At 47.9% G+C, this 23,358-nt stretch overlaps 1 protein-coding gene across 1 annotated transcript in view; it reads right to left on the bottom strand.

Moving 5' to 3' along the window:
• SH3BP1 (SH3 domain binding protein 1) overlaps positions 1-23,358 on the bottom strand; it is a 235,619-nt gene that overhangs the window by 168,230 nt on the left and 44,031 nt on the right. The window lies entirely within an intron of this gene.

Genomic DNA, 23,358 nt, shown 5'->3' with positions numbered 1-23,358 from the left:
ATTTTTGGTATGGTATAAACGGCTTTGATAAAATCTATGATGACTGTGTGATATTACCCAAAGGGGATTCTTTCCTAGACAAGTATCAATGATTCTATGTCAGGACCGGGGGCTTCCGATTATGCTGTCTCAATTTCTTTACTGAACTCACAGCAGCCAATTAAAAGTAAACTACACAATGAAAAAAAAAATATCCCATGAGGCTTTGAACCACGCCTCCTCATTACAGCCAATGGCAACATGTAAAAGAATACACAATAGAGAGACACCATCTTGGCTTCCTCTTTCTTTGCTGCTCCGCAGTCAAGATAAGGGTTTCTCTATTTTGTCTACTTTGCACTGTACTTGATTTTGGCTTATTCTGGCTTTGATTATTGCCTGATTATTGCCTTATTCAGTACATTGTTTAATGGACTGCATTGTTTTATTTCCGCGCTTTGTACCTGGTGCAGCGCGTTAGATTTCTGCCTTGTACTCGAGGGCTGCTCAGCTCCTTTGTGACTCGCGCTCTGTGTTTCAATTATTTTCTCCCCGCTCTTCAAGCACGTGTTTTGCCTTAGATTTGCCCCTTAGTTTTCCCTCACGCTGCCACCAGCATCGATGCTCTTTCCCGATCGCAGCTCAGTAAGGTTCAATCAATCAATCAATCAGAGTACTTTTAGAGGGTCCCATGGCGCTGAGGGGAGGGGTGGTGCTGCTACTGCTCGAAGAGCCAGGTCTTGAGCAGTCTTCTGAAGGCGAGTAGGTCTTGTTTCACTTATTAACACCAGTTTAATAGATGGAAACGCAAATTAGCAACTGAAAGGTGCACAGTCAGCCTTTGCAGAAGGCCTGCCACGCAACATCTGTAAAACTTGTTTTAAAGTAACGTTTGAACTAAAAACATATATTTTTGCTTAGCGCTACACTTTATTCAGCAGTGTCTTATTTGTATGGTAACTGCAGAATTATGCGGAAAAAAACAATTGCAGGTTACCATAATTCCGGTGGTCATGAGTATACTTGTTTTTTTGAGCCGGTGAAGGGCACCGGACATATTTTTGGGCACTGGGACTTCGCTTTCATCTTCAGACTTTGACCCGGAGTAGGAAAGAGAAAGGCACAAAATGGAGAGAGAGAAAGATAGGGAAACATTGATAAAGGAGAAAAGCAGGGAGGAAAAAAGTATCCTGCTATCACGAGAGGAGGTGTCAGAAAGTCTAGGGTGGTCAAAGAAAGTGCCATACAGTGAAATGAGGACAGGACAGCTGTGGTATTACCCTCATCCAGTTCTATGAATTAACTATTGTGTTTTTCAAATATGTCCATACGCCATTACGGTGCGTTGAGACTATTGAGAGTAGAACTTTAGTACTTTTTCAGGGTGTATTCCGTGCCTCCTTCGAAAGCAGGTCCCCCCCTTCCATATCATCGGAGCAGGGGGCACTCTGTGCCTCCACCCCCTCCAAGCACACAGGACCGCCTTTCCTGGGAGAGCCCCGGCCTCCAAGTGCCTTAGTGCGCCTGTTGTACTGAGCACGAGGCCTGCTGTGACAGGAGCCAGTCTCCGGTTACGTTATGCGCAGGACTTTAAGTGGGCCGGGTCTCAAGGAGTCTGAGCACCGGCAGTTTTTTAAAGGGGGCCTCGAAACGGGTCTCTGTCGGGCTCTGTTTTGGGCTCTGTTTTGTGCGCTGGCACAGGTGATCCGTTTCTTTCCAGACTGCAGTGACAGCAAACTGCTGTCACTCTAGGCCGGAAAAAAGAGCCAGGGCGCAAAACAGCCCGATAGAGACCCTTTACGAGAGAGCAAGCACATTGATGTGCGCTGCTCACACTGCCTTCTCACTAGTGGAGAAGTTACGGCATGACGTCATGCCAGGTGAAGGTTGTGGGGGAAGGGAAATCCTTTTAAAGAGTCATTTTCCTTCTGAATTTCCTTCTCTCTCTGAAACGCAAGAGCAGCAAAGTTGTGGTAGGGTCACCAGGCCTTTAATTGGAAGCGTTTTCAATATTATATGTAACAAGCCATAGTTGCAGCTTATTTATCTTATGCAACTAATAACAATTGACAAAGCCAATAGTCCTTACTACTTGTAGGTATGATGTTACTTGTTGTATCATATCTGGATGCAATGGCAGAAACAGCAAAATACAAGTGAGGCGGCACACTATGCTAAACACAGATTTTTAGCATAAGTGTTTTAAAACCACGCCCCTAATTACACTGGCCACGCCCATTTGAGAGACCCCCCAGTTTTTTAATCCCACTTAAAGCCCTGGTTATGCGACTCTTGACCTTCCTGGTAGGTCGCTCCCCCCACCCGCTGCAGCTCCGCCTGCACCCCAGCTGAGGTGTGTTGATCGAAGTCGAGGCCCTCCACCACCCGCAGGCTCCACCTGCGCCTCATTCCTAGTGGCCAGTGGTGGCCCTGGTTTGTTTCCGCTCTACTGTGCCCCTCTCTGCCTGTCCGCTCCTCTTCTGTGCCCCCCTGCCCCCAGCTCGCCGTTCTGTGTGCCCCATTGCTTGATCCAGTGCCCAGTTTTCTTCTACTGTTGCCCCCTCTGATTCCGGGCCTCGTCTTTTCCTGCAGTTGCCCCCTTTGATTCTGTGCCCCGTTTTCTTCTGCTGTTGCCCACTTTGATTCTGTGCCCAGTGTTTTCCTGCTGTTGCCCCCTCTGATTCTGTGCCCCGCTTGCTGACTTCCGTGCCCCCTTGATCCCTGCCCCAGACCGTCTCCTTCCCGCGGTCGCTCTGCTCCTCTTCCCTGCCCCCATCCCCGCCGCTGCTTCCCCTACGGCCCGCCCCCTCCGCGCCCATTCGCTGCCCCTGCAAACACACCTCCTGCCTCCCAGCTGCTTCTCCCTCTCCCTCCTCCCCGAATATGGCGGTCGCGCCAAAGGCGCGCCTAAGGCAAGCCTGTCTGCGCCCGTCCGTGCCTGGACTGAGCCCAGCGCCAGAACCCATGCCCCCCTGCACCAGCCACGAAGTCCGCCTCTGCCCCAACGCCAACACCCTCGTCGCTCTCAACCCAGGAAGGACCTACACCTGCTGCAAGGCCGCCCCGAAGCGCACCCACGGTCCCTTCACCTGCCTGAACTGCAGCTTCTCCTGCCTCGAAGGCACAGAGACACCCGCCACGACAGAACCCAACCGACTTAGATGCATCCTGATCAACACCTGCTCCGCACACAAACACGCCATCGAGCTCTGGGACTTACTCGACAATGCATCCCCGGACGTCGCCTTCCTGACCGAGGCCTCCTCGCCAGACATCGCCATAGCCATCCCCGACGGGTACAAGATCACCCGAAGAGACCGCACCAACGGGGCCGGCGGAGGAATCGCTATTGTCCACAAAAACACCATCAGGGTCTCAACAAACACCAACGACACCCTCAGCACCGCCGAACACATGCACTTCCAGATCCACACGGAACCGAAGACCACCCTAAGAGGCACCCTCGTCTACAGACCGCCAGGACCACGGCCTCAATTCTGCAACTCCATCGCCGACCTCATCAGCACGCATGCACTGACCTCCACCGACTACATCCTCCTCGGAGACCGTAACTATCATCTGGAGAACAACAACGACAACTCATCCACCCTGATCGACAACCTTGCCAACCTCGGACAAACAGCTCGTCACGACGCCGACCCACATCGCCGGTCACACTCTTGATGCCATCTTCTCCTCAAGCCCCCACGTCACCTTTAGCCACGCCTCCGAACTCACCTGGACAGACCACCACTGCATCCACTTCTCTTTCCGAAAACCCCCCACACACCACCGCACCCTACAGATCCCCCGCCGCCGCTGGGGCAAAGTCACTGAGGAACAACTACAGACAGGCCTCGCACTCAACCCTCCGACCAATCCCACCAACCCCGATGATGGTGCACTCACCCTCGAACGCTGGATGAACGACTGCGCCAACACCGTAGCCCCGCTGAAAAAACCCACCAACAGAGACACCAGCAAAAGAGCCAACTGGTTCACCCCGGAACTCCTCGCCTCAAAGCGCACCTACCGGAAATTGGAGAACATATGGCATAGCGACAAGACGTCGGACAGCCGGGCTGCCCACAAACACGCCATAAGCAACCACCACCACCTCATCAGGACTGCCAAAAGGATCTCCTTTACAGACCGCCTTGACAACAACGCACACAACAGCAAGGAGCTCTTCAACATTGTGAAGGAACTCTTCAACCCCAGCTCCAGCGCCAACAACATCCTGCCTTCGCAAGCCCTGTGTGACTCCCTCGCCACCTTCTTTCACCGAAAAATCACCGACATCAATGACAGTTTCAAACCCCGGACAACCCCTACGGACCACGCCGCACCGGACCCACCGCACCCCACAGTCCAAGACTCCCTGACAAACTGGGCCAACGTGAGCACCGAGGACACGATCAAGATCATGGGCACAATCCACTCCGTATCCCCGTCCGACCCTCTCCCACACCACATCTTCAACAAAGCCAGGAACTCCATCGCACCCCACCTGCGCAACATCATCAACCTCTCCTTCGAGACCGCTAACTTCCCTGAGAACTGGAAGCCCGCAGAGATCAACGCCGTACTGAAGAAACCCAAGGCAGACCCGAGCGACCTCAAAAACCTCCGACCCATCTCCCTGCTTCCGTTTCCAGCAAAGGTCATCGAGAAGATAGTTAACATCTAGCTCACCCGTCACCTCGAAGACAACAACATCCTGGACCCCTAACAATCAGGATTCCGCAGCAACCACAGCACCGAAACCGCCCTCATCACCGCCACAGACGACATCAGGATGGAGTAGTTTCTGTCCTGTAACTCCAGTTCTGTAGTAGGGGTATCTCTGTTATAGTCATAATCTAGTGAATAGTCCCGCCCATATGCGTGGACCCCGGAGCAATCAAAAATAATCTCTTACAGTGTCAAAAAATGCAGAAATGCATAGACACTTAAGAGAGAATTTAAAGACAGATAATGCAGCCAAAAAGGCTACACTGTCCAGTACTTCAACTAGAAATTCCACCACAAAATCCACAAAACAGCAAAGCCTGTACAGATTTCCCTTGCTTAACAGCAAAATCCCTCAGGAATGATAGAGAGAAGAACCTGGACAGACAAGCCCCATAGGCTGCCATTATGTGGCTTAAATAGGATACTGTGCCTTTAAGGAACCTTCCAGAACCTTCTCCCAGTATCCCAGAATGCATAGCAGGTCCAACTTAGTTCCAGTTCTTTTTGAAGGCGTAAACAACGCCAGACCTGTAGCATTATGTACCTGAACAAATCTCCACCGGGGAGGCGGGAGGGCGCTTATGACTATAACAGAGATACCCCTACTACAGAACTGGAGTTACAGGACAGAAACTACTCCTTCTGTAGTAGGGGATCTCTGTGTATAGTCATAATCTAGTGAATAGAATGGCAAGCCCATCCCCACACCAAGCGGCGGTGGAGAATATGAAAATCACGCCACTATTGTGCGAACAAATTCCGCAGCGAAGCCTGCCCAACCTGAGAGTCTGCCCTGGCATCAGTGTCCAGGCAGTAATGCGGTGGAATGAGCCTTAGGCTTACCCCCTAAGGTCTTATTAGCTTTGCAGTAACACAATTGTATGCAGGACACAATCCACCTCGAGATGGACTGCTTAGAGGTAGCAAGACCTGTCCTGACTGAGCCATAATTAATGAACAATTGGTCTGACCTACGAATATCTTTAGTCTTATCAAGATAAAACTTCAGCACCCTCCTCACATCCAGGGAATGTAAAGACCTTTCCGCTGGAGATGACGGATTCTGAAAGAACGTAGGCAAAGTGATAGTCTGATTGATATGAAAATCAGAAACAACCTTGGGAAGAAACTTAGGGTGAGTACGCATAACAACCTTAGCAGCATGAAACACAGTATAAGGTTCTTGGCAACACAACGCCTGAATCTCACTCACCCTGCGGGCCGATGTAATGGCCACGAGGAACGCCGCCTTCCAGGACAGGTGCTGCAACGAAGCCTTATGAATGGGTTCAAAAGGCTCCTTCATCAATCTGGACAGCACCACATTCAAGTCCCACGAAGGCGAAGGAAGCCTGACAGGAAGGAACACTTTCTTCAAGCCTTCCAAAAAATCTTTGATCACAGGGATCTGGAAGAAGGAAGTCTGTGAAGGGCCTTTCCTGTAGGCAGTCAAAGCAGCCAGATGAACCTTAATGGAATGGACATTAAGGCCCGACTGCGCCAGATGCAGCAGATACGGAAGGATGACATCTTCCTTGCATGTCGTAGGGTCATAGTTCTTAGACTTGCACCAGATGCAAAACCTCTTCCACTTGTAAGCATAAGAAGTCCTAGTGGAAGGTCGCTTAGCCTCCTTCAGTATGTCCATACAATCTTCTGGGAGATTCAGATGGCCATATTGCACTATTTCAGGAGCCATGCCGCCAAACTCAAAGACGAGAGGTTGGGGTGTACCATCCGCCCCCCGAACTTCGTGAGAAGGTCCGGCCTGCACAGCAGCCTCATGTGAGGAAGGAGAGAGCGGTGAAGCAGGTCCGTGAACCACCACTGTCTGGGCCATTCCGGGGCAACCAGGATCATCCGCGCCCTGGACTGTGACAGCTTGATGAGAACCGCCGGAATCAGGGGAATTGGTGGAAAAGCGTACAGAAAGCTGTTCGACCAGTTGATCCATAACGCGTTCCCCAGCGTCCCCTGCTGGTAGTACCTGGAGGCGAAGCCTCGGCATTTGCTGTTTTCGGCGGTGGCGAACAGATCCACGTCTGGAGTTCCCCACCTTGCGAAGACTTCTCCTAGTACTTCGTCGTTTAAGACCCATTCGTGGTTTTCTTGAATGAGTCTGCTCAGTTCGTCTGCCTGAACATTCTGCACACCTGGCAGATGGGTGGCCGTTATAGACAGTCCTCGAGCCAGAAGCCAGTGCCAGATCGCCTGCGCCTCCTGCGACAGAGTGCGCGATCTCGAGCCCCCCTGCTTGTTGAGGTAATACATCGTTGTCGTGTTGTCCGTCTGAACAAGCAGAGAGTTGGTCTGAAAGGACGGGTGAAAAGCCTTCAGTGCCAAGTGCACAGCCCTGAGTTCCAGGAAATTGATGTGGTACGTGGCCTCCATCTGGGACCACGTCCCTTGAATTTGTAGGTCTCCGGAGTGCGCTCCCCAGCCCTGGAGAGAAGCATCCGTCACGATAGTCTGTGTGGGAATGTCCTTGTGGAAGGGAACCCCTCTGAGGAGATTCTCCTTCGAGCACCACCACTTCAGAGACTGAAGAGCATGCAGAGACAGTCGTATCTTGTCGTCCCAAGATCCTCTCCTCTGGTCCCATTGATCCTCCAAGCACTCCTGTAGCGGTCTCATGTGCAGCCGCGCATGTGGCGTCAGGAAGATACACGAGGCCATCGATCCCAGCAGAGAAGACACCGTCCTCACTGTCGTGGACGGAGTAGACATGAGAGCCTGAGCCTTCCGAAGGAGTGATAAACGTCGCTCTTCCGAAGGAGACACGCTTGCCAACAGTGTATTGATGGAGGCTCCCAAGTACTGGATGCACTGGACCGGAATCGGGACCGACTTGGACATGTTGATGTGCAACCCCAGCTTGTTCAAGAGAACGCACGTCTTCTGGAAGTGTGCTTGAGCTTCCGAGAAGGAGGAGGCCTTGATCAACCAATCGTCCAGGTACGGGTAGACAAACACCTTGTTCTTCCGCAGGTGTGCCGCTACCACTGCCATGCATTTCGAGAATGTCCTGGGTGCAGACTTCAGTCCGAAGGGCAGCACCGTGTACTGATAGTGATTGGTGCCGACTTGAAAACGCAGAAACTTCCTGTGTTTGCATGCAATGGGCACGTGGAAGTATGCGTCCTGTAGATCTATGGCACACATCCAATCTCCTCGTTGCAGCTGAGGGTAGATTTGATGCAACGACAGCATGCGAAACTTTTCTCTGCGAATCCACTTGTTTGCCTGTCGCAAATCCAGAATGGGCCTCAACTCGTTTTTGTCCTTCTTGCGGACAAGAAAGAACCGAGAGTAAAGACCTCTTCCTCTTTGAGACAGAGGTACGTCTTCTATCGCCCTTTTCCTTAGCAGAATGTCCGCCTCCGCCTGAAGCTCGCGCAGTTGATACTGCGAGCTGACGGGAGGAATCGATGGAGGAGGGCTGGTGAAACGCAGACTGTATCCATTGCAAACAATATTCAGCACCCACTTGTCCTGAGTAATTTTTCTCCACTCTGCCAGAAAAAATTGAACGCTTCCCCCCACCGGAGCGGGTAACGGATGAGGGGGAAGTAACAGCTCAGGGTCGAGGCCCGGCCGGGCCCTTGGAAGCGGTAGAGGACTGCTGTCTACCTCTACCCCCCTGGCGTTTCTGGAAGGGCCGTCTGTACTGCTGCTGCTGTTGCTGTCCGGCAGACTGCCCTCTTCCACGACCCTGCGACCCGAACCGCCGTTGGAACTGGCGGTAGGGTTTCTTCTCCTTGGGCTTCTCCAAGCCCACCGCCGTCAGGGTCTCCGCCTCGGCCTTCATCCTGGCCATCTCGTCATCCGCGTGTTTTCCGAAGAGGGTATCTCCGGAAAACGGGAGATTCGCCACACGTTGTTGTGCTTCTGGCTTAAGAGACGTCAACCGGAGCCAAGCATGGCGCCTCTGGTTAATCCCGTGGCAGTATCCGTGCGCAGACAGCAAGGAAATATCCGCCGCGGCGCTAATGGCCTGGTTAGAGACCAGCATCCCCTCCTGGACGATCTCCATGAAGTCCTCTTTGCGGTCTCGAGGAACGAGGTCCGCAAACTGCTCCATTGAGTCCCACAGTGCACGGTCGTATCGTCCCAACAAAGCCGAGTCACTGGCAGCCTTCATTGACGAGGAGGATGTACCACACGCTTTTCGCCCAGCAGAGTCGATCCAGCGGCTCTCCTTGTCCGGAGGCACCGTGGACGCAGGGGAGGTGGCATGAAGCGCCCGGGCCGCCGTCACAATGACCGAATCCGGCGCCGGGTCCTTTCTCAAGAAGGCTGGGTCCGAGTCCGGAGCTCTGTATTTCTTGAGGAGCCTGGAAGGCGCAGACTTCACAACCGCCGGCGTCAGGAAAAGCTGTTCAGCCGGCTTGAGGAGCCCCGGCACCAGAGGCAGTAGGGGGCGAGACAAGTGTTTCTTGTGCAACGTCTCAAAGATGACAGAAGTCGAAGGCGTAGGCGCTTCAACTTTGATCCCCAACTTCGCCGCTCCGCGCAGGAGAACCTCTTGGAATGTGCCGATATCGTCGATCGGGGACACCCTAGTCTCCGGCGAATCAGACAGCGTGGGCGAGTAAGAACGGGTCCCAGATGAGCGTGACCTGGACCGACGCCTCCTATGGCGATGCCTGGATCTCGATGAAGATCCGCGTCCACTCCTAGACTTGTCCCGTCTCCCCGAGCGAGACCTCGATCTCTTGGGTCTGGGACGGTCCGCCGGCCTCCCCGGTTCCGGAGTCCGAGGCTTCGGCTTCGACTTAGGAGTCTTCTTCGGCGGCGTCGGAAACTTGGGCATCGACACCGCCCGCGGTGGAACCGGGGGTGGGGGAGTCACTGGAAGCGGGGCCTGCGGAGCCGGTCGAGCAGGCAATGGAGGGGGGGTCGGAGCCTTCGGAGGCGGGCCCCTTGGCAAGGGAGGCAGTGAAGGAGGCGCTGAAGGCTTCTTCGGGGTATATACCTCGGAATACGCCGTTCCCGGCGAGCCATCATCCTGTCCGGAATGTGGGGAGCCCCCCACAGTCCTGGGCCTGTCTTTTCGACCTCCTGACGCCGAAGATCGGTGCCCAGACGGCGAGCCTGGGTCCCTAGACGTCGAACGGCCCTTCGGCGTCGACCGCCTCTCACTCCTCGACGTCGAACGGTGTCGACGTCTCGACTTCGACCCCGACCAGATGGACGAGCCACGGAATCTCGACGACGGGCGATGGTGCCTCGACGGCGACCTCGACCTCTTCGGACGTCTCGACGTCGACCTGGATCGTCTCGACGTCGACCTCTTGGAACGTTTCGACGTCGATCTCTTGGAATGTCTCGACGTCGACGTCTTCCGCGCCGGAGACTTCTTCCGTCTCGACGGCGGCCTCGACGACGAGGATCCCCTCGACGACGATGTCCTCGACGGCGAACGGCGGTGTCGCCTCGACGGCGAGCGCCGACGCCGGGTCCTCCGATGTCGACCACTCGACGCCGACGGCGACGACGAGGAGATCGACACCGGCTTCGACGGCGGCCGGAACACGTCCGTCGACGGGCGACGTTTTCTCAACCCAGAGCCCTGGGGAGACCGGGAACTGGCCGTGGACCTTCCCCTCGACGTCGTGGTCAGCGCAACTGACCCAGACGGAGATCTTGGGCGCGGGCTGGACTTCCTGCCCCTGGGGAGCCCCCCAGAGGCCTCAGCATGGGCAGAAGGAGCCCCTCCTGACCCACCTCGTGCCTTCAATCTTCTTTCTTCAAGTCCCTGAAGTCTGATTTTACGCCTGTCCTTCAGGGTCCTTCCAGAGAAGCCTCTACAGATCACACACTCCTCAGGGATGTGGGAAGAGGGAAGGCAGAGGATACAGACCTCATGGGGGTCTGACTTGGCCTTCTTTCTGGAGCACTCCGGGCATTTGTCAAATAATGCTGGCATTATGGACAATAAAAGAGTGCAGGAACCCAAGAAGAAAGTCACTAAAGTACTTTAAAAGCACGAAAAATCGAATTTAGTGTAAAAACACCAACAAAACCCTTGAAAAGGGAGAGCTCAGTGCTCCAGGGTCCTGCTTGCAGGAGCCGGAAAAAAGAACTGAAACTAAGTTGGACCTGCTATGCATTCTGGGATACTGGGAGAAGGTTCTGGAAGGTTCCTTAAAGGCACAGTATCCTATTTAGGCCACATAATGGCAGCCTATAGGGCTTGTCTGTCCAGGTTCTTCTCTCTATCATTCCTGAGGGATTTTGCTGTTAAGCAAGGGAAATCTGTACAGGCTTTGCTGTTTTGTGGATTTTGTGGTGGAATTTCTAGTTGAAGTACTGGACAGTGTAGCCTTTTTGGCTGCATTATCTGTCTTTAAATTCTCTCTTAAGTGTCTATGCATTTCTGCATTTTTTGACACTAAGATTATTTTTGATTGCTCCGGGGTCCACGCATATGGGCGGGACTATTCACTAGATTATGACTATACACAGAGATCCCCTACTACAGAACCTTTAGACAACGGCGAGACGGCGGCCTTCATCCTCCCTAGATCTCTCCGCCGCCTTCTACACTGTCTGCCAGCACACGCTACGTACGCGCCTCCAAGATGCAGGGATCCGGGAGAAGGCCTTGGACTGGACCACCTCCTTCCTCTCCGGCAGAACTCAGAGAGTCCGCCTTCCCCCGTTCCGGTCCGAGGACTCCGAGATCATCTGCGGCGTCCCACAGGGATCCTCCCTCAGCCCCACGCTGTTCAACGTTTACATGGCATCACTAGCACGCATCGCCCAACAGCACAACTTCAACATAATCTCCTACACCGACGACACGCAGCTGATCCTCTCCCTCACAAAGGACTCTCTCACCGCCAAATCCCACCTCCACCAGGGAATGAAGGCCGTCGCCGACTGGATGAAGGAAAGTCGACTTAAGAAGCTGAACTCAGACAAGACAGAGATCCTCATCCTCAGGCCCAGCATGGGATGACTCCTGGTGGCAAGCATCACTGGGGACCCCCCCCCAGCCCCTACCGACCACGCACGCAACCTGGGAGTCATCCTCGACTCGAAACTCACCATGACCAAACAAGTCAACGCAGTCTCCTCCACCTGCTTCAACACTCTTTCCGCATGCTCCACAAGATCTACAGATGGATCCCTATAAACACGAGGAAAACAGTCACCCAGGCCCTAGTCAGTAGCAGACATCGACTATGGAAACGCCCTCTACGCCGGAGCCTCGTCCAAGCTCATCAACAGACTACAAAAAATCCAGAACGCCTCCGCACGCCTGATCCTCGACGTCCCGCGGCACGACCACATCACCCTCACCTGAGGAACCTACACTGGCTCCCAGTCGACAGAAGGATCTCCTTCAAACTCCTGATCCACCCACACAAGGCACTCCACAAAACCGGCCCAGCCTACCTCAACAGCCGACTCTCCTTCTACGTACCCAACAGGATACTCCGCTCCGCTGACCACGCCCTGGCAACGGTCCCGCAGATCCGTAGAACCACCTCCGGATGCAGATCCTTCTCCCACCGCGCCGCCAAGAAATTGAACACCCTCCCCCTTTACCTACGACAAACCAAAGACCTACTGACCTTCAGGAGACAACTCAAGACCTGGCTTTTCGACCAGTAGCAGCATCACCCCCACCCCCACCCAAGCGCTTGAAACCCTTGCGGGTAAGTAGCGCGCTTTACAAACTAACTGATTGATTGATATGCTCTATTTATTTATTCAGCGTGACAGCTCGGGTGTGTACAGCCTCTGTCGTGCCACCGGCAGGACAGGGTGGAAAGGGGAGGGCGAGAGCCCTCTGGTGGACGGAGGGACGCGCTCCGGCGTAGAGGAGAGGAGTAACGCGCTTTGTAACGGGGGCCGAGAGACTGCAGGGGATGTCAATGGTGGGTGCCGTGAGGGTCATCTGAAGAGCTGTATCAGAGACGTGTATTGAGAACGGAAGGGATGTCTGTGTTATGAACGTCGTAATTTGAGTTGCTTACAGGTTACTAAACCGTATATTCCCACAACACACGTGCCTGCGAGTCTGTGGCGAAGATTGTTCTGGGACAGTAAGTTACATATTTGTAACCAATCTTAGTCACTTTCTTCCTAGACTTAGGTGCATTCATTGTGTCTGTGAATTCTGTATCTAAAGATAAAATTGTACGCAACAGAATTCAGGCTCCGCCTCACACTTGCACACATTCTTGTAACCGGGGGCCGCTGAAATTGCGGCGACAGCACTTTATGTATAATTGATAGAGCTGCTGTATTTGCCACACCTTTAACCATCTGCTACAAAAAAGTATTGACATAGGCATCGCCTTTGGGACATAGTGACTTCGCCAGTTATCTTTGGTGATCTGCAACAGGATAGGTAACAAGCATTTGCAATGTAATAGGTCTCGCATTTGCGAGAGTTTGAGCTATAGGCATTGTAAATGAGAATGCCATTTATTTATATGTTGGTTTTCAAAACAGATAAAAAAGGCATTGTCCTTAACAATGCCAATAGCTTAAACTTTTGCAAATGCAAGACCTATTGCATTGCAAATGGTTGTTTTTAGAGGCTGGGACTTTCTTTTTATCATCGCTCTTAGATCAAGAGCAAGAGTGAAGAAGGCAGAAAAGGGAAAAAGAAGAAAGCCAGAAATACATAACTAAAGGGCGAAAGGAGGGATGACAACCCTACTAGAGTGAAATAAAGAGATGTGAATTGTAAGATTGTAGAAGAAAGAGGCACGAGGTGGAATCAACACTATGCAGCCTTGGTATTCTGCAGTGCAAATTTGCTACATAATATTTGATTTTTAAAATTAAATATCAGGTCAAGAACAGTTTCTTCATAAAACAAAATAATGCATTCCATTTTTAATTTATAACAACCAATGCATTGTTAGTTACAATAAATTAATTAAAAGTAAAATGTACATTACTGTATTTTTACTAAAAATTTCAATAATAAAAACACATAAATCAGCTGAGGTCCTTCACAAGCGTTAAAAAAATAGGCGACCACTGAAGTAACCTATCTGAATTTGACTCACATAAAAATGTAAATGCAGCGACACTGTGAATACTATTCTCAATAAATATAAGCTTCAAAATTTTACACTCATTGATTTGAAAGCAGGACGAAGAGCATCATGTCTAGGCAGAGAGCAAGGGCACATTGATAAAATATTTTCCTCAACCATAATGTGTTGAATATTATTAAAAGGCTTCTACCATCCTATAGTTCTTTCTTAGAGGCTGATTGGTAAGTCAGTGGAGGCTGGAGCAAAACACCATGTTATACCAGTGCTCTAGGTCATTGCAAACAGTTCTCCATTGAAAATAGTTATTATTAGTAAGGATACATCTGGACATACCCGACAGCATTTCTGTCTGGAAATGGTAAGGCGTCCAGCAAACATGGCATATAGGTGTATATTATGCAGTGCCATCCTCTGTCATCATGATATATTCGGACTCCCAAAGCAAACTGAGTTCCGTTTTTTTAAAGATCATTACATCCTGGACATAGTATGGCAATGATGAAGGTGTGGTTCCAGAAAAGAGTATAGATAAATAGCAAATCCTCTGTTACCGAAGCAAAGTTTGAGGGGATAAATTGATTTGAAAAGGTGTCTGCCTATATACACCTAAAAGTATTTAGCAAAATATTGAAACTGGGAGTGAGTGAATAAATGTTAGTAAGAAATAGGTCTTTCAATTTTTCAATCAATTTTCGTTTTAATCTTTTAGCTAGATTGTCTAGCAATTTTGAATATCCTTCTTTCTCATCAAGCTGTCATTTAGATTATTTAATACACTGAATGGTCCTGATGATGTTAATATTCCCCTTGTCTCCGAGGGGTTGGTCATAACTCTTTTTGTCATCGTCTAGACTTTTTGAACTTTTGGGATCAAATCTCTGGACATTACCTAAATTAGGCAACTTGTTATTGTCGTGTCAAAGTCCTGTGCATTGTGGCACTGTCTTTCTCTGAAAGAATTTAGGACCTAGGTACTGGAGGAAGTCGTAAAATGAAGGTTTTCAAATTGTTGTCTTGACCAAATGGACTGACGATATTGAACATCTTGAAAACTAGTTCCTGCGATCTAAGGATGCACATTCCTGTGAAGAGTTGTTTTGGTTGGGTATCCCCGCAGAGACATGGATTGTCCTGCTTATGATTTATTTTTATGACTATCCGCTCAGGAACCATAGATCAATTATAACGGATTACCCATGGTTCTTGGGCAAACGATTGGGTATCTCCTTGTGTTAACTTACACCTTTGGTATAAACGTAAGTTATTTGTGTGTCACCTACACCAAACAAGCTGGAACCTCAACATAAAGATTGTTCTTGTAAGAATTATGATTAAGGTGGTGCATGTGTATTTAAAACACAGATTAAAAATTGAAACAGCCAAGTGCTCAATAGATTTGTAGGATTTAAATCACCAATAACAGCATAAAAAACATATCTGTCCTAATGTTTAGGTTGCCAATGATTGTCCACTAGGGTTTGAGTGATGCAAGATTTTGAGGATAAATACCTGGAATACAACCACATCCTCAACACCTCACAATCAGAATTCCGTGCCAACCACAGCACTGAGACTGCACTGATTGCTGCCACAGATAACTTCAGAACTCTCCTCAACCGTAGAGAGACTGGGGCCCTTAACCTCCTCGACCTCTCTACTGGTTTCTACACGGTCTCCCACCACACCCTCATTGAAAGACTCTACAACATAGGCATACAGCAAAACGTCCTCAATTGGATTACCTCCTCACTTACAGGATGCACACAGAGCATCTGAATGCCCCACTTCACCTACGCACCCAAGGACAGCATATGCGTTGTGCCACAAGGATCATCCCCCAGCCCCATCCTGTTCAACATCTACATGACCCCCCTTCGCTGAGGTTGTCAGATTCCACAGACTCAACATAATCTCTTACGCAGACGACACACAACTAATCCTCCCGCTCACTAAGGACCCCTTCCAGCACCAAAACCAACTTCTGCTACGCCATGACCAACGTAGCCAATGGGATGAGACAACTACTTCAAACTCAACTACAACAAAACAGAAGTACTGATCTTTGGGAAAAAGACCTCCATTTGGCCAGCAGATCTTGGATCTACACCCACACAGACCGACCATGCCTGCAAACTCCGAATCATCCTCAACAGCCAACTGACCATGAAACAAGTCAACGCAGTCCACTCCTCCTTCTTCCACACCCTTTGCTTGCTCCTCAGAATCTTCAGATGGATTCCAAACACCACCAGAAAGACAGTCATACAGGCCCCCGTCTCCAGCCACCTCGACTAGAACAACACTCTCTACGGCGGAATCTCCGACCAACTCCTCAGCAGAATCCAGACCATACAGAATGCTAAAGGCAGGCTCATCCTGGATATCTCCAGATGGACACGCATTACTCCAACCCTCAGAAACCCCATTGGTTCCCCATCCAGAAGAGATGCCAGTTCAAGATCCTGACACACCCCTACAATGCTCTTCACAACCAATGACCATCCTACATCAACCACCGAATCAGCTTCCATCTGCCCTCAAGGCACCTGCGCTCTGTCTCACTCTCCCTCGCTCATACCATCCGCATCTGATACAGCCCCAGCGGGGCTGCTCCTTCTCCTACATCGCCACCAAGAACTGGAACAACCTGCCCCTCCACCTCAAAATAGCACCATCCCTGGAGGACTTCAGGAAGAAACTCAAGAACTGGCTTTTCGACAGAGAAACAGCACCTCAGCACCCAGATAATCTTAGTGGTGACAGTGCTGCGCTTTCCAAATGCTGACTGATTGACTGAAGAGATTAATTTAAATACAACTATTATAAATGAGAACAATTAACACATTCAATGCTTATTTTGAAAATCTGCCATTTTATGGACCTCATGAACCAATGCTAGCATCCCTGATTGAGCCAAACACCCTCTATAATTTGTCACACACACCAATGCTATTTAAGGATAACGGGAGTCTGAACTGAGATCTTCATAGTTTATTTTACAATCCACACCTCCCGAGTCCCTCCATTTTAAAACAGGCGAATTCAGAAACTTTAGCACGTACATATGAGGAGGAAGTGGTGGCTTGGTGTACCAATCCCTACTGCAGAAGCCACGTAGGAACTGATAGAAAGAGGTTGTGTAGATAGTGTCTGATAGATGGAGTGTCATTCTGGGGTCCACAGAGATTGCAACTCTGACCATTATTCCAAATTTGCAAATGATAGGTCAGCCGTCTCAACCTCACCTGTATAATACTGAAGTAATTTCTAATTAAAACACATATAGTGTGATATTTTCGGTCGTTTTCTAAAGTCTAAGTTTATGTGCTGTTACTTTTTGCAAAATTATTTATTTGGGTCAAAGGTCACATGATGTCACTTCCTGCCAAGTAACTAAGACTCTATGATGTCACTTCGATTACCTCTATGATTTTGGAGCTACGATTTCAAATCAGTGTGGCAATGGAGAAAAAATCCATAGCATTTCAATTCAGGGCAACGAAGTACACATCTTTGGTGCATCACACAGAACAAGTTTATTTTCCCAGCTTCTTACTGGAGATGTTTTCAAGCTAAAATGTTTTTGCAAGAGAATTTTTCGATAAAAAGTGTTGCTGGAAAATTCCCGCTCTGGGAAATGAATTTGCGGGATTTATCACAGAAAACCCTATGTTGGTAGTTTTTTTTTAATTGCTTCTCAGATATGGAGTAGGCAAAATGTAGAACCTGGCACAACCTTAAAAAAGAAGCGATTTGGTAGCAATGATGGTAGCTTTTAATGAACTAATGCAATGATACACATATCGGAGCTACAGTGAATATAGAAGCTTTTTGCGACAGAATAAAGTGGTATTTAAATTTAAAAAAACAGCTGCTATCACCGAGCAAAAGACAGTAGGGATGTGGGGAGGGAAGTTATTTAAAAGTGAGAGTGTGGGTGCTCATCTAAGTAGTTTAAGCAACAAGAGGAGACTTCTTAAGGAAGACATTCTCCTGTTTCAAATTACTGCAGAGTCCAACTGGCCTATGGGGCAATCTAGCAGAGCCAGAAGGTTCAGCCTGACAGGTCACTATGTGGGGCGGTTTTGTTGGACCTATGTGGCCCAGTTTGGTGGTGTGGTGGACTGGTTTTGTGCCAGACTGAGTGAGATGGTGGTGCACACGTCTTTTAAGAATCAATAGGAAGCAGCAGCATGCAGCACTGTGCATGTGATGGTAGGTTGCACTGAGCGCATAGAAAAGCACTGACAGAAAGTATCAGATGGTTTGGAAGGAGTTGCATCATGTCATATTAGGTGTGCCGCGTCAGGGAGTGCAGTTTAAATTTGAAAATAAATCAGCCCACGGCCTATCCACCATGAATGCTGCACGCATAGACTCCTCCCCACCCCCTCTACAAGAGTATCCATGTGCGGGCACTGAATGTGTCAGTGAACGGCCAATGGCCAGTCCCACCTGAAGTGTAAGCAGCAGCTAATTTGTTGGATGTGCATGGTGCCTCTGGGCAAGTGGACTTAAGTGAAGGGGGTGTTGCTGAGCCAGGCACACCGACAAGATATTACTTGAAATGCAGTTTCTTCCTTTCATAGCCAAACTGTTTAAATATTTTGGGGAAAAATCTCTGTAGTGTTTCCTGGCACAGAAACATCAACCAGATGGTTATCAACCATTTTGCTGTCTTCATCACAGCAGCAGCATCTACTCTAGCTAACAAATCAATAACCAAACTGTAAAGATTCCAGAGCCATCCTGCTCATCTCCGGCTCAGCCTGAAGCAACATGGCAAATAACAGCTTGGCTGAAGACCATCTACTGGCTCCCTGTAAAGTCAATAGCAAATTTAAAATTCATCTGACTCACTTGCAAAATAAATAGGCAGGAGCCAAACTAAAATAGCAATATAACACTGGTGCCAAACAAAAGAAACATCCTTTTGAGGAGCAACCTGTGGTGATGGTGTTGAAACCAGGGAGAGGTATAATACAATAAAGGTGCAGAGTATGCCTTAGTCCCGTCGATTGAGTAGCTCATATCATATTTAGCTGTGTCGACTCTATGGTCTTAAGGAGTTTCAAATCCTGTTGAAAATCCCTGATAAGGCTACTTTATTTCAGGCTTGAGCAAACTAGACAGGTTAATATTGTTTCAAGTACCTTTGCAACACAGGATTTGCCTGAGATAAGTCAGAAATTTGAAAGATTGTCTTGGTCCGCCAAAGGCTTTCTTCCACCATGAGTTATGATGGCCTTCACCCCGCAGAGAGGAAGATATTAATTATTCTGGTGATTAAAGGTAACAGTACGGTCAGACATAGGCTAAGTACTTTGGCATTACAAATGCTGTGTGACTGGAAGGATGTTGTGGAGGACATCAAGGTTTTTCTGCTGTAATCAGTAACTAATGAGAACTCACAAATAATTGATAAACAGGCACGTAAGACTGAGTGAGGACCATCAAACCAAGGGGTGGTGGATGAAATACTCGATTTTGCTATTGGAGAAGGAAAAAAGGTTGTCACACAGCTCAATTGAGGGTACCGGAGGGCTTTTATTAGACTGTGGGTTATCACCTTCTTATAGGTATGAATAGATTTGTTGACTGAATTATCTACCTCACTAGTCCTTATATTCGGTATACTTATACCTGGAAGTAATCTTTTTTTTATTTTTGCTGTGGTGCAAGATTATGTGTAGGTCCTACAGTGTGCTCTGCAGGTGATATGATGATAGTCGCTTTTATTTCTGTGTCTTTCCTATGCTCAACTTTAATGTTTCAATTGTGGAACCTTACCCTTGCACCATTTATAGGTCACCAGGAAATTAAACTTGTGGGAGTTCAATAGGGCAAGAGTACATAATGCGCAAGAGCATTTTCTCAAGATGCACTATGATTTTTTCAGATGGGGCCAAATGGGCCCAGTTAGCCCAGAAGTAGTTGTGTGAAACGTAAGATCAGAGTTTAAGATTCTGTTGAACACAATGTTCTTGGGCTCAATAAAGATTATTTCTTTTATCATACTCACTTAAATTAAAGAAGCTAAACTATGGCCTGCCCAGGATAATTGCTGTGGGTAGACAAGGAGGTCAGTAATAATGAAAAGTAGATTGTCACATTGTCCTAATGAGTGATTTAGTAGAAGCCAAGAGTGTCCATTTCTTCAACGATGTTTTGACTGTACAAGTTGGAAGATCAGCTGCCCAGACATTCAGTAACTGGAATACTATTCCAACCTGCACCAGTAATGGTGCACTTCACTAGTGGTAAACTGCACAGTGGCATGATCTCTAGTGGAAGCAAGGACTTCACCTCCCCAAGACAACAACTGAACACTAGATAGGACAAACCACCTCTCAAACGCTTTACCTCACCCTTCTTTTGCTTTCCATATTTACTGCCTCCTTTTCTCTATGTCCCATCTTTCCTCTCTTTCCTCTTGTTGGTGCCTTGAGTCAGTTAGTCCAAGGCCATGCACTCACCCACTGCTGTTATGTACCATTTTCTGGGGTCCGACGACAACAGAGCAAGTAGAAATCCCTAGGGGGATTCTAGTTTTAAGATGCGGGGTAGCGCCAAGCCACTACAAATGCTCTAACTTTTCTCCAACCCATACAGTATTTTCTATGGATAAAATAACAAGCCTCAAAAAAATCTACTCGCCCACTCTCTATAATGAGTCACATTTTATCAGGGCGCTCTATTTTTAGGGCCTACCGGGTTGGTCTGGCAAGAGAGCTCAAGCTGGCAAAGAGCAAGTGTTCTGTTTATTCAAAAGGTGAATGTTCAATAAAGATGTCTTTAAATCTTGCCATCATCTTATCAAATTTGTTGTGCCTTCAAAGACAGATGTCAAATGTCAGCGTATGTCTTCATACATATTGCTGCCTATTTTATCCTGGAGACTGGTATTTAATATTCTTTCTTGCAAGTGTAAAGTCAGAGGATTTTGCAAAGTGAACTGTCTGACAAGTGAGAAATGAAAGTCAAAGAGATGTAACTGTTTTCTAATACATAACATTTAAATAGATGTAAATGAACAGTACAAAAATTTCAAAGTAGATCAGCATTTAGGAAGCACTCTGTAATTCAGAAGTGTGATGGAAACAAGGATTTTAATAGGCTCAAAACAAATCAGAACAATTTACTTGGTGATGTACAAAAGACGAATATTTCTTGAAACCCAATTTCCAAACATTACCGTTTGTTGTTTGCCATATAGTATTAGCATCAAAACTGCATGTTAGTGGGAATTTTCTGGCCATTTCAATGGAGAATGTGCTTGTAATTGAGTGTGCTACAAAATCATGCTTTAATAATATATTTATTAAAAGTGGTAAGTTGTTAAAAATAAACTCAGAAACATTTCTGCCCTCTCCCTGATTATACATGGAGCAAAAATGTAGTCCATTAACGCTAATAAAGATTTTTTGTGTAGAGCAGACATGCCGAACTCACATATTTAAAGGTGCTCTCATATGTGAAAATGAAGGAAAAGGCAGCTCGGTGAAATAAAGTATTTGGCAAGACTCACATAATTTCAGACCAGTTTATAGGTCAAGGCATTACAGTTAGGTTTAGTAGATTAAAGTCACTAGACCTGCAGGTCTGGTAACATTGTTATGATTTTTGAGGCCTAAAATCCCCTCAGACTATGCAATTCAATCTCCTGGCAAGACTGTATCCTTAGCCACTCAACACCAGACTGCACCATTTGCCTGTCATTTTTTCAAGGACCTTCAAATACAGCCAGCAATGCATTCTGCTATGTATAGAGTAGAGTGGAATGCACCTGGCCATATGCAGTCAGTACAGAGAACGATTGTACAACATTACACAGGATATGTGTGCTACTGTTAAACCCCTACCCCAGTTGCTGAGTTTAATGAGTTTTTTAAATTAGTTGAGGGAGGATTGCATGGAGACATGAAAGGAAGAAGGCATGGCCTATGACATACCCCAATGTGCTCTGCCTCCGCTTTCTGTGTTCTGAAATGACAGCTACTGTTACAGCAGATAGAAGCAAAGCATGGAATTATGTAGACCTCTCACCCTTGGCAACATTTCCAGAATGTTGTTAAATTTGCCTGGGGTAGTATTTCCACTTTTGCTGCATGAATTTAATGAAGTGACATACTCCTTTGCAGTGACCTTTTTATGTCGAAGCCTACCACACACTGCAGATGTCTGGTTTGCTAACATCTTGGGCACATTCTAAAAGCTTCCCTGGACATGCATTCCACCCATTGCTTACCATTGGCTTTGTGGTTTGTTACTCACATTTGCTTGATTTCTATTTGCTAATTCTGTTTTAGGTTGTCTGGCTTGAGGCTGTCCCTTCCATGGCCCAAACTTTATTTACTTTATCCTCCCACCAGGACTAGATTTCTGTAAACAGGCCTTTAAAGCTTGTTCTTGTTTTGTCACATTTGCTGTGCATTCAAAGACAGAGATCAAATGTCAGGCTCTATCTTCCAGGGAGCTTGGTGTTTACTACTCTTTTTCTAAATTAAAAGTGAGAGGATTTATGTCACAAAATGCTGCTACTGGGGGGGTGCTTGCAAAAGGCTGTAGGCTGTTATTTTTTCTAGCACACAACAAAATTTAAATGTATGTAAGTGAATTGTGCAGATCTTTCAGAATATATCAGAATTAGAAAACCACAAGTGAAGCATCTTTTTTGGTAATTATGAAGTGTGGTGGAAACAAATATTTTAATATGATAAAAAAACAAATGCATTAGTTGATGACATTTCCACACATTCTTGTTTGTTCCCCTCCATTCTTTTATCAGTGAAACGGTGTCTGTACAAATGTGCAATGGTCATTGCAATTGAAGATTTGTTGTCTGTAATGTCAGTGCAATACAACACCATGCATACTTAACTTTACCCCACTCCACTCTACTAAGCATTACTTCACACCACTGCAGTTATCTCTGCACCATTCCACACTACATCGCTCCACACTGCGTCACTGCGCTCTACTCTGCACCACTCTTATGCCACTGCACTCTACCCCACACTACTCTACTATGCGCCACTGCACTCTACATCAGTCCACTATATGCGGCTCCACTCTTTGCCACTGCACTCTTTGCCACTGCACTTAATGAATACACTCTACTCTGTGCCACTCTACTCCAGCACACTCTATGCCAATACACTCTATGCCATTCTAACCTACTCTGCACTCTACGCCACTGTACTCTACCATGCACAACTTCACTCTGAAACAATCTACTCTATGCCACTTCTCTCAGCGCCACTCCACTCAGCATCACTGCACTCTATTCTGCACCACTGCGGTCTATGCCAATGCAATATACACTACTTTACTCAAAACCAATGCACTCTACACCACTCAACTCTACACCCCTACATTGGAAATCACTCTATTCTGCAACACTGTACTCTACGCAACTCTACACTATGGCACTCTACGTCACTTTACTCTGCACCACTCTACACCACTGCACACTACACCAACGCACTCAATGGCACTCTACTCTACAAAACAGCACTCTACAACACTCGACTCTGCACTGACATGAATGGTATAAAGGTTGAAAAGTGGGAGCAAGTGAAAAGAAAGAAGGGGGGCAAGATTGATGTATTGAGGAAGG

This window comes from Lissotriton helveticus, chromosome 1_1 (genome assembly GCF_964261635.1).
Source record: "Lissotriton helveticus chromosome 1_1, aLisHel1.1, whole genome shotgun sequence".
In the NCBI taxonomy this organism is placed as follows: domain Eukaryota; kingdom Metazoa; phylum Chordata; class Amphibia; order Caudata; family Salamandridae; genus Lissotriton; species Lissotriton helveticus.
The sequence above is the reverse complement of the archived record's forward strand: the minus strand, read 5'-3'. Positions and strand labels throughout refer to the sequence as shown.